At 44.2% G+C, this 15307-nt stretch overlaps 1 protein-coding gene across 1 annotated transcript in view; it reads right to left on the reverse strand.

Moving 5' to 3' along the window:
• THRAP3 (thyroid hormone receptor associated protein 3) overlaps window positions 1–10338 on the reverse strand; it is a 50760-nt gene extending 40422 nt beyond the window's left edge. The window contains exon 1 of the mRNA XM_004704963.2: window positions 10262–10338. The gene's annotated coding sequence lies outside the window, so the exon portion shown is untranslated. The remainder of the gene's footprint in view (window positions 1–10261) is intronic.
• Between the last annotated feature and the right edge of the window lie 4969 nt (window positions 10339–15307).

The raw sequence follows: 15307 nt of genomic DNA on the forward strand, positions 1-15307 counted from the left end.
GGGGGGGGGAGCCCACAAGGGCCTGACAGAGACGTGGGAATTCAAAAGTCAGTTTATGAGACTAATTCTACAAGAGGTTGCATAAAAATTGCTTAAATTTTCATTTTAGTCATTCAATAAAGTCATCACATCTTTAACAATACTTCCTAGGGGAAAAAATACTAGGAACAGATTTGTCTCCCATATCCCCCAAAGCCACTTAACAATAAATTAAGCTTTAGCTTATCCACCAAAATACCTACTTATCCTAAAGACAGTATCTGAGACCCTGATTTAAGATATAAATAATTCTACTTCTAAAAAAAATAACTTGGATAGAAATTAAACCTAAAAACTGTATCAGTAAAGATACTAGGTATCATATTATTTTTATCTTGGTAAATGCAAGGAATTAATGCCTAATTTCTCAGCAAAAGAAAAGTCAAATAACATCGAATATAATCTTTACATCAATCTAAACTTTCTGTTCCTGCTCAGCTGAATGAAAAGCAGAAAACTTAAGGCAAAAGAAAGTACACAGTCCAGAGCTAAGAGGTCTGTCTCCACTTAAGCCAGAAAAGTCTGCATTCCGAACAAATCATTGTTGGTTAAGTGGTAGAAACCTGCAATGGTTAGTATGAAACTGGTGATAAATAAATGATGTTAAAGGTTCAAAACTTCTGAAAAACCTTTAGGTGAATAAATTGTTCACTACTACAATGTCCGCTTCTAGAAAGCAGAAGTGAGGTCTGAATTAAAGGCCATCTAGACCAGGGCTTCCCAATAGAACCTTCAGAGGTGCCTAAGCGTTCTCCAACCATGTAGTTCAAGATGGAAAGCACCAGCATGTTACATATTGCCAATAACTCACTGAAAGATGGCTAGAATGTTTGAGAAGTTAAATTGTAAGTTCTATTTCAGTGTAATTAATTAAAAGTATGCTGCTTCCATGAGTACTGAGCATGGAAGCAGCAGTCCAAAGATCAAATGGCTCATTGCATTAGGTAAATCTGCTGCACAAGGGCTTGTGCAAAAAGGCTGAAAAACTCGGATGTTACTGTGAGGACAAAGATCCTCCCAATTGCAGCCATGGTGTTTTCAACAGCCTCATACATGCATGTGAAAGTTAGACACTGAATAAGACAAACAAAAACTCGATGCATTTAAACTATGGTGTTGAGAGAGTGGACCGCATCCTGGCCCACCAAGCCTCCAAAGATGACATTCCTGCTCAGAGCAGCCATTGGAGAGGCTGGCCCCACCATGAGACACGAGTTCCCTCACTGACCCACGGTGCTACAGGGGACAGCACTGGAGACATAGTGCAGGAGCTGTGCATGGTCTGACCGAACCCCACCTTCCCCAGGGGCGAAAAACAAAGCTAGTGCATCAGAGCAGCAAGTGGAGCAAAGCAATGAAGTCCCCTAGGAATCCTGAAAACAGACTTGGGAATCAGTGGGCAGAGCGCGGCGCTTCACCAGATCTGAATGGAAAGCATTCAGAAGGGTTAGCAGACAGACCTAGAACTATTTATAGGATTTTTTCTTCTTTTTCTCACATCTATTCATAAAAGATAGGCGTAATAACCAATTCTGAGGATAAAACAATGGAGCCCACAGCTCCTGGGGAACACGGGAGAGACAGTGGAAGGAAGGAAGAGACAAGCCAACAAACCCAGGGACAAGGGAACAATAAGAGATCTAAAATCGATGGTGGGGTTTGATGAAGTGCAATGCAGCCTAGGGAAAATACTGAGAGCCAAATGAAGGCCAAACATGATAGTGGGACAGGAAGACAGTAATAGAAAAACTAGAGTAAAGAACTAGAACGCAAAAGGCATATACAGAAATATAAACAGGCATGCACATATGTAAATACATATATTTAAATGTTAAGTGTTAGGGTAGCAAACAGGCATTGTGTCTCTACTCAAGTCCTCCCTCAATGCAAGAACACTTTGTTCTAATAACCTGGCATTCTGTGATGCTCACCTTCCTGACACGATCACTGAAGTCAAAAATGGGTGCATAAGCAAATGTGGTAAACAAAGTTGATTGTGCACGGCTCTTAAAAGATATAGTGGTCTGGGGTACTAAAGTCTTGAAGATAAACAAGCGGCCATCTAGCAAAGAAGCAACAAAGCCCACATGGAAGCAGCACACCAGCCTGTGTGATCACGAGGTGGCAAAGGAATCAGTCAGTTATCAGGCATCAAAGAACAAAAAATCATACCATTGTGTGCTCACCTTCCCGATATGATCGCCGAAGACAAATGGGTACATAAGCAAATGTGGTGAAGAACACTGATGGTGCCCCACTATCAAAAGATATAGCGCCTGGGGTCTTAAAGGCTTGAAAGTAAACAAGCTGCCATCTAGCTCAAGCAACAAAGCCCACAAGGAAGAAGCACACCAGCTTGTGTGATCCCAAGGTGTCGAAGGGATCAGGTATCAGGCGTCAAAGAACAAAAAAGCCTATCATTGTGAATGAGTGGGGACCCAAAGCTCATCTGTATGCCACTGGACATCCCCTTACGGAAGGGTCGCGGGGAGGGGAAGAGCCAGTCAGGGTGCAGTGTAGCAACGATGAAACATACAACTTTCCTCTAGTTCCTAAATGCTTCCTCCCCACCCACTATCATGATCCCAATTCTACCTTACACATCTGGCTAAACCAGAGGATGTACACTGGTACAGATAGGAACTGGAAACACAGGGAATCCAGTACAGATGAACCCTGCAGGACCAGTGGTGAGAGTGGCAATACTGGGGAGGGTAGAAAGAGAGGGTGGGGTAGGAAGGGGGAAGGTTACAAGGGTCTACATTTAACCTCCTCTCTGGGAGATGGACAACAGAAAAGTGGGTGAAGAGAGATGTGGGGACAGTGTAAGATATGACAAAATAATAATTTATAAATTATCAAGGATTCACGAGGAAGGGGATGCAAGGAGGGAGGAGGAAAATGAGGAGCTGATACCAAGGGCTCAAGTAGAAAGCAAATGTTTTGAGAATGATGATGGCGACAAATGTACAAATGTGCTTGACACAATGGATGTATGTATGTATGTATGGATTGTGCTAAGAGTTGAACGAGCCCCCAATAAACTAATAAATATATATGTGACTTTCTTAAGGCAAAGTAAGGGGGTTAAGTAAATTAGACAGTGTTTTATGATATGCTTTGATTAAATAGTTTTTAATTACTTTGCTGAATAATACATACCCAACCAAGGAGAAATAATTAAAAATTCATTCACGAGTAATTTAAAAAAAAGTACAGTAACAAATAGATATGTCTTAGAAGTATGGCCAAAATGCTCTTTAGAGCCAAGGCTGGCAAGACTTCGTCTCACATACTTTGGACATGTTATTAGGAGAGACCAGTCCCTGGAAAAAGACACTACATTTAACAAAAGTGGAGGGGCAGTGAAAAAGAACCTTGATGAGATGGATTGACATAATGGCTTTCACAATGGGCTCAAACTTAAGATCAAATTTGAGGATGCGCTCAGGACCTGGAAGTATTTCTTTCTTTTGTATATAGGGTAGCTATGGGTCGGAACCAACTCGTTAGCACCAAACAGCAACAATTTAAAGTAGCCATATATGGATACTGAAATGAGCAGTGGAGATCTGGACCCATGTTTCCCAAAATGGATGACACTGCCTGCCCCTTGGCAGTGGTGGTGGTTAGCAGCACTGGGATAATGGGCAGGGGGAGTGGCGGAGCCTGCAAAAACGGATAACCACATTTATCCTGGATTATGGGCTTTAGTACAAAAGTTTATTACCAGAGAGGTGGCTGGATAATTTTTTCCCCCCTCTGAAGAGGGGGCAATAGGCCAAATTAGCTTGGGAACTTATGTTTAAGTGCCTGATAGGATGAGATAGATTAGATAGATAGATAGATAGATTGATTTAGATACTGACTAGGGAGGAAATGGAGTAACAAAGATTCAGAGCCAGTTTTAAGACTCATTGTATTATCAAAAAATATGGCTCTGAAGTTTGTACATCTCTTTTGTACTTAGCATTTTAGCATATGATTGTACCACAATATAATCAACCCTGAATTGTTGTACATTTTATTTATTTTTGAAGTGTTGTACATTTTAAAGTTCCATCTCATTCTGCAGGATTACCCTTCTCTTTAAAGCTTCTGTTCGTGATTTCCTTAAAGTCTGCTCCTAAAGTATCCTACACGAAGGCTGCAGCAATTTATACTGATGCAGTGCTAGAGCATGCCCATTTCTCCACAGCCTCATCACCAATGATCATTGCCATATTGTTTTTTATCACCGTGGGGGTGAAGGAAAATAAATGATATCTCACTGTTGATTTAATCTGCATCTCTCTGGCTACTGAAGAAGTTCAGCTATTCTAAATTTCACTGTCCCACAAACTTTTAAGGCCCCTCATACAAAATACTTCCATCGTTCTTCAAAGTATTGCCTTGCCTCTCTCTCAATCTGTTCCCCTCACCACCTACCATACAAATGATTAATTGGCAACCTACCAGGATCTGAGTAAACTTGAACTTCATAGTGAGAACACTTCCAGAGACTGCCACCTACAGGTTTTATTCCTGTATTGCAATAAATATTTACTGAGCTGCTTCCATTAAACAAAGCATGTCTCACTTCCTTACTCTTTAGAGGTGAATGCTAAGAAATAGATCACAGAGAAATAATATCAGGTAGCAGTAATGCAGGGATGGAGGGAGAGTAGCCGTTGGTAGATACTCCGAGGTCGTCACGGAAGGCCTCTCAGAACATCTCACTATGTGGACTCGGTCTGCAAAGGGACATCAGAGCAGCCAAAGAGATTGGTTGTGAAATTAAAGACGTAAAGTCCAACTTAGAGACAAACATTCCTGTTTTTTTTAATCCAGCAAGAGTAATGCACGATCATCAAGTCTAGTTTCCCCGATTTATACTACGCATTTTCAGAAACAAGCCAAACTTTCAGACAGCAAACACTCATGCAGTATTATTTACTTTTTAATCCTATGAATGTGTCCAGCATATTGAACACAATATGTTATAATATAATAAATACTTTAAGTGTCAAATCACTGCTTTAAACAGTTGACTACATCTAAATTGTATATTTTAACCATTTTATTTGGGGCTCATACAACTCTTATCACAATCCATACATACACCAATGTGTAAAGCACATTTGTACATTCACTGCCCTCATCATTCTCAAAACATCTGTTCTCTACCCAAGCCCCTGGCATCAGCTCATTTTTCTCCTCCCTCCCCGCTCCCAATTTTTTATTTCTTAAAAGCCTCCCCATTTTAAAGTTTTCCCCATTCTGATTGTATCCAGTTTAGATATCTTTAAAGCGGCATTCCATATGAATCAGAGGTCTGAATATGCAGGCCTGGGTCTACATAAAGTCAGTTTTTCAGCTCTGCTCCAAAACCAACTTACCACCAAACTACAATGATTATCACAAACCATCCCTGAGTAACCCCAAGCTTTATTTCATAAAGCTTTTAAATATAATGCATTTTTAGAACCCCATAAAAAGCTCAGAATGCTATGCTCTGCAACCAAATACAATGCAAATCCTATTAAAAGGCAAGCTAATGACCTCGGCATTAAGCACATCAGGAAAGGGTCAGAGGAAGACTGCTAGTAAAGGAGTTCTGCCCTCGTGCCTTTGGTCAAGAGGATGGAAGACTATCTCCAAACTGCATGGTAAAAACCGTAATCACAACATCTCGCTCACATCGTACTGACAATTCAATGTTTTCATGTACACATACCCATGAAACAAGATACAAAATAGAACAATCCCCTAACACACTGGTCTCTTAAGGCTAAGCAGTAAGAAATTAAGGGTATACAGAACAAGGCCAAGCTTATAAAGGATTAGGCCTGAAACAAGAATTTCTCATGTTTAATAAGAGTTTAACCAATTATTTTTTTCTATTGGGCCACCAACCCCATTCTCCTTCATTCTGTCTTTTCTGACAGCCCACAATGTGGAAGTCAAAGGCAGTTTTACTCTCAAACCCAAGAACATTGCCTCTAGATAAACTAGGACCTTCTTTTAGGAAACCCTCATATAAAGGAAAGTCAAGGGAAATGAAACCTTCCTGAAGCACTCTCACCCGACTACCCCTTTCCATCCTGAGTTTAGGCTATCATTTTTACTAAAATCGATACAAAGTAAGTTGACTAACACCTCAAAAAGCCACAAAGAAAGCAAAGTTGCCTATTCTTAAAAAATAATACTGAAATAACCAGCTCTTGTGTTCCAAGGCAGGAGCCAGATGTCGTTTCAGACATTCAACAACTTGTCTCTGCGCTTTGCCTTTCACCTTTTGAGACTGGCCAGCCTGTCTGTGCAATTACAACAATCAAAGGCTATGAGGCAAACCAGGCACAACAAACGTGAGGGCAGACCAGCTAACAGGCCCGGGCAAAAACCGGATCGATGCAATTATCCTTTCTCAGTCCTTGGGTCTCTTCAGTTTAGAAACAAGATAATATTTTGGGTCTGACTTCACTGCTTCACTTCCCTCTCACAAAACTACCTTTTTTTTTTTTTAATTTAAAAAACAAAGGAAAAGAAAGAGACATAAAGGCAGACCACAGAAATGATGGTGGCTAGGAGCAGGGTTGACTGAGTGGCAGCAGTAGAGACCTGTATCATAGGCCCAGAATAGGAGAGAGAGCAAGTTCGCAACAGCCAAGGGACACATAAAGTGTGAAGTCACAAGCATCCACACTCATGCCAGGGACACATGTCAAGGTTGTGGTGGGGGTCTGTGGCATTAGCAAACTGGAAAGGGCACCTCCCCACCCCCACTCCTAAACTAGGGAAGACTGCTGCCACAAAACAGAAATAAATACAAGCCCTGCTGCCAGGTCCAAGTTTTCAAGAGCAGTCTGGACCCACTTCATATGAAATGTTTTCAAAATGCTGACAATGGTTCAAATTTAGTCCAATGAAACACACCTGCAGACTGGATTCAGTCCATGTACCACCAGACTTCAAACTCTGCTAGAAAAAGAATGTACTATAGAGAATTTAGGGTAGAGCAGGGCTCAGGCCGGGAACCACACCACATGCTTCAAAAAAAAAAAAAACAAGACGCACTATCATCTAGTACTCATGGGTCAAAAATACACTTGGACAAAAGCAGGAAGAAAATCATTTCACGGTTCACCCACTACAATGGTCCTGTCAGCCTCTACAACAGAAATGATCATCCAAACTCACTGGAAGAACTCATTAAGAAATTGATTTTTTTTTAATTTTTAGAAACTGGATTCTTACCAATTTGCATAAATTTGTGCATAATCAGCCCCTCATGTCTAGACAATTTTTAAAAACCCAAGAGGCTATTTCTAATCTACAGCATTTAATTTTTTTTTTCATTTCATATTTCTTTAAAAAATGGAAATTGCCTTGTAAACTCAGTCTCTGAGAAAGGCTATACACATTGTTTAACAGTCTGGTAAACTTTGGGTAATTACTATGAATTATGCCACCTGCATTATAGACTCAAGCAGTGAGGTCTGGAAATTTTCTGAGATGCTAATGAGAAAAAGAACCCCTCTGATAATGTTTTTTACAAGTTCATAGCCCACCTCAAGACTGTCCTGCTCTCAAAGGTTCACGAGGGTGGCAGGGTGGGGCAGAGGAGAAAAAAGAGGAGCTGATACCAAGGGCTCAAGTATAAAGAGAATGTTTTGGAAATGACAGCAGCATATGCACAAATGTGCTTGATACAATTGATGTATGGATTGTTATAAGAGCTGTAAGAGCCCCCAAAAAAGTAATTTATTAAAATAAATTTTTTTAAAGACTGTCCTGCTCTGGAGACCATACATCCACCTGCATCACATCTCCAAGCCCTCTGCTTCTCCCCACGGCTACCTCTCTATTCCCCTGCTCTAATTCAGGCCATCACCACCTCCAGCCTGGTCTAATAGCTTACCGAGTTGTCATCCTTCTCACCTGGTCACAGCCCCATTCCATACAATTCAAGAACCCAGGCTTGAATGTTTGTGCCTATTACCCCCCACACCACCACCTAAAATGTTGACACCCTACAAAATCGAGTCCGCTTCAAAAAGAACTCTCTAATCACCCTGAGCTCTCCCCCCTTTCCAGTGATACTTCCACATCACTTTTACACTACAAATTCCCAAAAGCAAAGAACCTAACTGTCCCACATCCCACTGCTAACAGAACCTAGCACAGGCACAGGTAAACCCTAAGGCACTGCTGTGGAACCAAAAAACCTTAGATGCTTCTAGAATAAATTTGTGATGTAATCAATCAAAATCTACTTTTTGAGAGAACAGCACTAGCCACAGTATCTCAACTCGGGATGTCGCTAAGCCCAAAATACACAAATCAGCATTCTAGGATCGTTGGTGGAGATCACCATTAAAAAAAAAAAAAATTAAACTACTGTCCCCCCTTCTGCTACCATTCCATCTCACTCCTCATGTCAATAACCTCAGAAACACTCCAATCTCCTCCCTCCAATTCCTCAGCACAGGATAAGGTCACTCTTTTTGTATGCCCTAAGTTCAATGGTGAAGTCAAGCATAGAAAGTACATGAGTACAGTGTTAAAGAAATGATAAAGGACCACGATGACGGAATTACTGAATACATGCGAAGTGCCAAACTGCTACAACAAAACAAAAACTACTTCTGACGCCGCTGTTGCTGCCACCACCGCCACCACCACCAGAGAGACATAACCTAAAACTGGACTCTTACCCAGCCTGCAGACAAGTTTTCATCGGTCTTCAATACCAGTTTCCACTGGTGTCAAAAAAACTTTGGGGGTGGAAGAGGTGGAATTATATTGGATATCAAAATGTTTAATTAAACAATTGCTTACAAAAACTTCTGCCACAGAATGCAACCAAGCAAGCCGAAATGGTTGCAATACAATTTGCTTTTTTAGTGCACGCCAGTCCCAGCAGGAAACGAAACCACCCAAAGTTGTTCATGGCAGCAGCTAATTTTGGTCAACAGATTTCTATATAATATAGGCTACTACTTATTACTAACAATGTAGGTTCCTAAGATAGGAACCGAACACTAGAAGGGAGAATGCTATTTATACGTCTTCTCACCCTAGGTCTACGATGGAGAAATAATCCTATTAACTCTAGTACTGCGCCTAGAGTTTTCATGGTTACGATCTTCACGGAAGGTGGTGCCAGGTCTTTCTCCCTCGGAACCACTGAACGGGTTCGATTCCAACGGCCAAACTTTTGGTTAGCAGCCAAGGGATTAACCTTTGCACCACCGGGTCTCCTGATAATGCATGTTTCGGCTGATCTTAATCTGATAACCCAATCACCCAATAAAACGGCCACTGCTATTTACTGCTATTTTCACCAGACAGTGAAGCCCCCGGACCCCAAATCAAAAGCGCTAGCAACGCCAGGCCCAAGTCTCCAGCAGCTTGCGGCGGGCGTTCCCCCTTTTAAGCCCTCGGGGATTTTCCTCTCTGAGCCAATTAGCAACCTCCCCGTAAACACAGTACTCGCGCTGATGGCGTCCAACTTCTGGGCACCAGCTCGCCAGCGTCGGCCGCCGTGCTCCTCCCCGAAGATTTGGGAAGGCCGGGAATGGCCGCTCAAAGTTGCTTAGGCGCTGCGAAGCAAAGGGAATTGCCTCGTATAAGCGGAAGAGCCGCCAAGAAACCACTGAAATGCAAGTCGGCCTCACCCCCCAGCCCAGGAGACTAAAATAGACATGGAGCCGGCGCTGGGGAGCAACATTATTCCCACAGCAGATAAATATGGACTATGCCTCTTTTGGCCACAAGGCAGAAGTGAACGGAAGAGGGCTAACATTTACTGCCAGCCAGCCACATGCGCCTGTAGAGAAAACCAGGCCAGTGGACTCCAGAGGGGGGAGGGGGCCACTCAGGAATTCCAGGAAAAGGAGAAAGGTAAATAACGGGTCCGTGTGTCCAGAGGGGTGGGAAGGGAGGAGAGGCCTCTCCGGTAGACCGCGGAGAGGAAGGAGGAAGGGTAGGAAGTGCTCCGGCCAGAAGCGCGGGGAGTCGGGCCCGAGCGAGAGGAAGCCGTCAGGGGCGGGGAGGGAGGAGCCGGAGGGAGCCAGGCCCGCTCCACAGAGGCCAGGAGGCAAGCGCGGGGGCTCGGCGCCGCGCCGCGCCAGGCCTTCTTCCCGGGGAGCGTGACCTAGCTGCCGCTGAGAAAAGATGAAGACGAAGCGACCGGACCTGCTCGAGTCGCTCTAACCCCCTATCGAAGACGCTCGCTCACCTGGGCTCACCGCAGCGATCGCAGCTGCAGCCTCGCAACGGCACAACCGGCCCGAACCTCGCCCCCGCCCGATAGCGCGGCCCGCGTCCCCGCTCGCCGTCGACGGCGACGGCGGCGTCTCCCCGCTACTTCCTGGGAAATGTAGTCTTAGGTCCGCCTACCCTTGCGGATCTGACCGTCTAGTGCACTACATTTCCCACAAGGCTAGGCGAGCGTTGGGCCCGCCGATTTGCGTCACGCGCCAAGTTGTCGGATGTCACGTGGGCTGCTCCGTTCCATTCCCCTCCCCCCGCCAGGGTGGCCTGGGAGAAGAAGGAGGGAGGTGGACGGAAGGGGCGGGGGCGTTGCTGACGCCACTGCCCCCACCATTTTGGATCCATCCTGGAGGGAGGGCCTGAGCCCCACCCACTCTCTCCTCTTCCGCGAGCTCTAAAAGTCTGAGCTGGATTTTAGCCTGGCACCTCCAGTTTGTGACCTTGATCAGATTGTCTCCCCTCTCTGAGCTTCGATTTCCTCTTATAAAATGAGCCTCAATTTTATCATAGGGAATTGTTGCAAGGCTCCGACGAAATGGAGTTAGTTTTATTGTGATAGGAACCCGGATGGACTAATCTCTTTCTTGGCCCCTTCTGTCACCGTCCCACTTCCGTGGCGCTGGGGGCGCACCGGAGGTTTGGTGGATGTGTGGCCCGTAGAAGCTTGTGGACCGTAGAAACCTGGGAAAACGCTAATCCCTGGATGTCACTCACCTAACGAAACCGAGTTTCAGGGCGTGTTGCCCCCGGAATCTGCACCTTAAATGGTCCTCCGGTGATTCTAAGCATATAAACGCTTGAGAGCCAACTGCATTTATCAGGGCTTTGTACAGGCTAGTTAGTTCCTCCGAAATGTCTGTCCTAGTGAATTCACATCTTTAAGATTCAGCTCTAATGTCACCTGTTCTGTGCTGCATTTACCCATTGCCATCAAGTAGTTTGCAACTCAGAGCGACCCCATAGGACAGACTAGAACTACCTCATAGCAGCTGAGCACTTCACCACCACCCCACCAGGGTTCCCTGTGATGCAAGTTTATTAGTTCATCCCCCATTTCTGTGGTTTCACACACCCCAAAAAAGGTTTGCACCTTATACTGTATTATAAAATTATCAGGGCCTGGGTATGTTTTTCCTATCACACGGTGAACACCCTGAGATGAAAGATCTACTCTTAAAAAAAAAAGAAAGATCTACTATTAACACTTTCTGCATCCCCGAGCAAAGCAGGTAAAGAATCAGTCAATATTGAAAGAATCCTGTTCTTTCTGACAGAAAACCTCACTCAAGTTGCAGACCAGGCCATACCAGTCGTACCCCTGCTGGCCTCAATAGCAGTCCTTACACTTTACTTGATGGTCTTTCTTTGAGCATATCCTGTAGACACGATGCTATGTAGTACTTTTTAACCTTCTGATTCAATGTAACTTTCACCCACAGATTGTCTGAGTGCATGCTCAGGACAAAATACTGGGAACAGTGGACTAGTAGAATCTGTTACTGTGGGGTCAGTTCTAATCAGAGTAGACTTGTGCTTCATAGGATTTTCAGTGACTGCTGTTTTTTACTTTCTCTTTTGAAACGATCACCAGACCTTTCTTCATAAGGCCTTACAAACTTACATTGCTACTGCGATAAGTACAACACAGGGAAAGTGTATGATATATGCCATGATAGTATGAAACAGGTTGTGAAATTACAACCTATGGGCCAAGTTTGACCCACATCTTGTTTTTAGACCCTTGTTTGAATTAAGCATTTGAATTATTATGTATTTGAATTATGGTGTTGACAAAGACTATTGAAAGTACCATCAACTGCCAAAAGAACAAGCAAGTCTTTCTTGGAAGAAGTCCAACCAGAATGCTCATTGAAGCAAAGATAGCAACACTTCCTCTCAGGTACTTGGGATACGTTACCAGGAGGGGGCAGTTCTTGGAAAAGGACATCATACTTGATAAAGTACAAGGATAGCGAAAAAGAGGAAGACTTTCAACAAAATGGATTAACACGGTGACTGCAACAATGGCTCAAACATAGAACAATTGTGAGATAGCACAGGCCCAGGCAGTATTTCATTCTGTGGAACATAGGGTGGCTGTGAGCCAGAACTGACTCTACAGCACCTCACAACACAGCTAGGAATTGTTTTCACATTTGTAAGTAGGTGGGGGGGTACCCTAAGAAGAATGTTTTATGACATGTGAAAAGTACATGAAATACAAATTTCAATGTCCATAAATTCATTTCTGTATTGTATGTTGCTGCTAAGGAGTCTGGGGTGCACCGTGGTTAAGTGCTCAAACTAGAAACCACTCCCCAACCTGCTTAGCCCTGTCACATCACCCTCCTGGGCAGAGTCAACCTGCCCTGTGAGTTTCTGAAACTATAACTCTTCGCAGGAGCAGAGAGCCTCATCTTTCTCCTGCAGAGCAGCTGGTGAATTCAAACTGCGGACTGCAGTTGGCTGCCCAGCATGTCACCTATGCCACCCGGGCTCCTTATATAAGGTTGTAACTCCACAGCTTTCCCAAGGAGCCTATCCTTAGAGATGAGATATAGACTGTGTACCTCCTATCACCTGCACTTTCCCTCCTAACCGCCATTGTCCTCCACAGGAAGTATCCCATCACAGCAAGTAAGTATCTGTTATAACCTGAACAGGCCCATCGAATATGCCCAGGAAGGACAGTCGCAATTTTCAGGTCACCCCAGAACAAAAGTACTAAGAAAAAAGATCCAAAAGTCACCCAAAGATGTCCCTAGGCCAACTGGAAAGACATTTTGAAAGCGAGGAGTCCAATCAACCTTATCCTATCAAGAACCATACCCTCATCCTAATGCATATTCATGACTCTTCCAGTGAAATTGTTACATATATAATGCCCTAAATTTACTTCCTGTTGGTAGTGGTAGTGATTTTGGTTTTTTTCTTCCTGTTGTTGTCAGTTCCCACTCACAGCAGCGCTGGAAACAGATCAAGGGAACACTGCCGGATCTCAGCCATCCTGACAATTGTTATGTTTGAGTACATTGTTGCAACCACGGTCCTCCGTCTTGCCGTCTTGCCTGGCCTTCCTGCACTTTACCAAGTAGGAGGGCCTTCCCCAGGAACTGGTTTCTCCGGACATGTCCAAAGTATGGAAGACAAAGCCTTGCCACCCGAGCGGTGCTAATAGCCTGGTGTACATACATCAAATGTCAACTCCCTTTGGGGGGGAGGTTGCCTTGGCAACTCTAGTTCCAGCTTGCTACTTCCTTGATCCACCAAAGTAAAACTTTCCCCTTTCATTTTCATCGTCTCTATCTTTGTTCCTTAGCTACATAGGGTGAGGCCAGGGTTGGTAACAAACCCATCGGGCTGTTCAGAAGGAGAAAGAGGTAGCCATCTGTTCTGTAAAGAAGATAGCCCAGGGAGCCCGTGGGGCAGTTGTAGTCTGTTCTCTATGTCCTTGTGACGTGGTTAGGTGCCGTCCAGTTGGTTCTAGCCCATAGTGACCCCACCACGAAACTCCGTCTGGTCCTGTGCCATTCTCATAATTGTTCAGCAATGATGTCACTGACATCAGCAATGATACCCCTTGTTCCACGTCCTCTTCAGAATCTGGCCTGAGCCTCTAGTAGCCCCCTGTCAGTGTACTATTACAACCTTTTGGGGGTGATTTTCAGCAAAATTTTACTTTCATGTGATTTTAATGATGTTGTTGGGTCACCTTTCTTTGGAATGGGCACAGATATGGATTCCCAACAACAATAAAGTCCCATTAAGGAGGATTACCAGGCCTAAACGGCCAAACCAATGAGAATCCTGGTCCAGCCAAGTGGACATAACACTGAACTATCACAGCACATATATGGGGCGGCTTAAATACGGATCTTAAAAACTTAAACCGTCATGAATAGGTGTTGTGATGATTCAGTTCCGTGTCCATTTGACTGGGCCAGAATTCTCAGTGACTGGGGAGTTAAGACCTAGTCATCTATCGTGATATGACTTTGTTGTTGTTGTTGTTGTTGTTGTTGTCGGGTGCCATCCAGTCAGTGCCAACTCATAGCCACCCGGCATACAACAGAATGACACACCGGCCGGTCCTGCACCAGCTTCACAATTGTTATTACGTTTGAGCCCAGTCTTGCAGCCACCGTGTCCATCCATCTTGTCAAGGGCCTTTCTCTTCCTGCCCCGCTGCTCTGCTAAGCATGATGCCCTTCTCCAGGGACTGGTCTCTCCTGAACACAAGGTAATCAACACCGTAAGTGGCTCTGCTGTGAGCAGCCCATCCAGTGGAAAAGCATTAGGGCAGGTTGAAACACTTACTCAGGCCGTAGCCCTGATCCAATTGACCTGTCTTTGGGTGAACACTGCCTTCTCTATCGTACATGGTTGGTTATTTTAACAGAGAATTGAGTTGGGTCCCAGACCTGAAAGATAAGGGGCCGTAGTCTTGGGGGTCGCAGCAGTCTCCATCCACCAGTAACCCTGGTCCCTTTTCAGTTCTCTTCCACATTCTTCCCCAACAATATGCAGGACCTTCTAATGTGATCCCTTCAGAACAGTTGTTAGTGGCTCTATCTAGTTCTTCTGGCCTCAAGATTGTGGAGGCAGATGTTCGTATGGCTCCTTAGTCCACTGGACTAATAGTTTCCACATATTTTCATCAGCTCTAATGGTGTTTTAAACACTCTTAATTCTTTGGGGATCAGACAGACACTGATTGGTCTTTGAGTAATATTTTGAGTAGCACTGCTCTAGAATATACTTTTTAAAAATCATTTTATTGGGGGCTCGTACAACTCTTATCACAATCCACCCATACATCCATTGTGTCAAACACATTTGTACATTTGTTGCCATCATCATTCTCAAAACATTTGAACATTTGCTTTCTACTTGGGCCCTTGGTATCAGCTCCTCATTTTCCCCTCCTTCCCTGCGTCCCCCTCACAAACCCTTGATAATTAATAAATGATTATTTTGTTATGTCTTGCACTGTCCGACATCTCCCTTCTCC

Source organism: Echinops telfairi, unplaced genomic scaffold (assembly GCF_000313985.2).
Source record: "Echinops telfairi isolate 266 unplaced genomic scaffold, ASM31398v2 ScPeMD7_7457;HRSCAF=8495, whole genome shotgun sequence".
Classification (NCBI taxonomy): domain Eukaryota; kingdom Metazoa; phylum Chordata; class Mammalia; order Afrosoricida; family Tenrecidae; genus Echinops; species Echinops telfairi.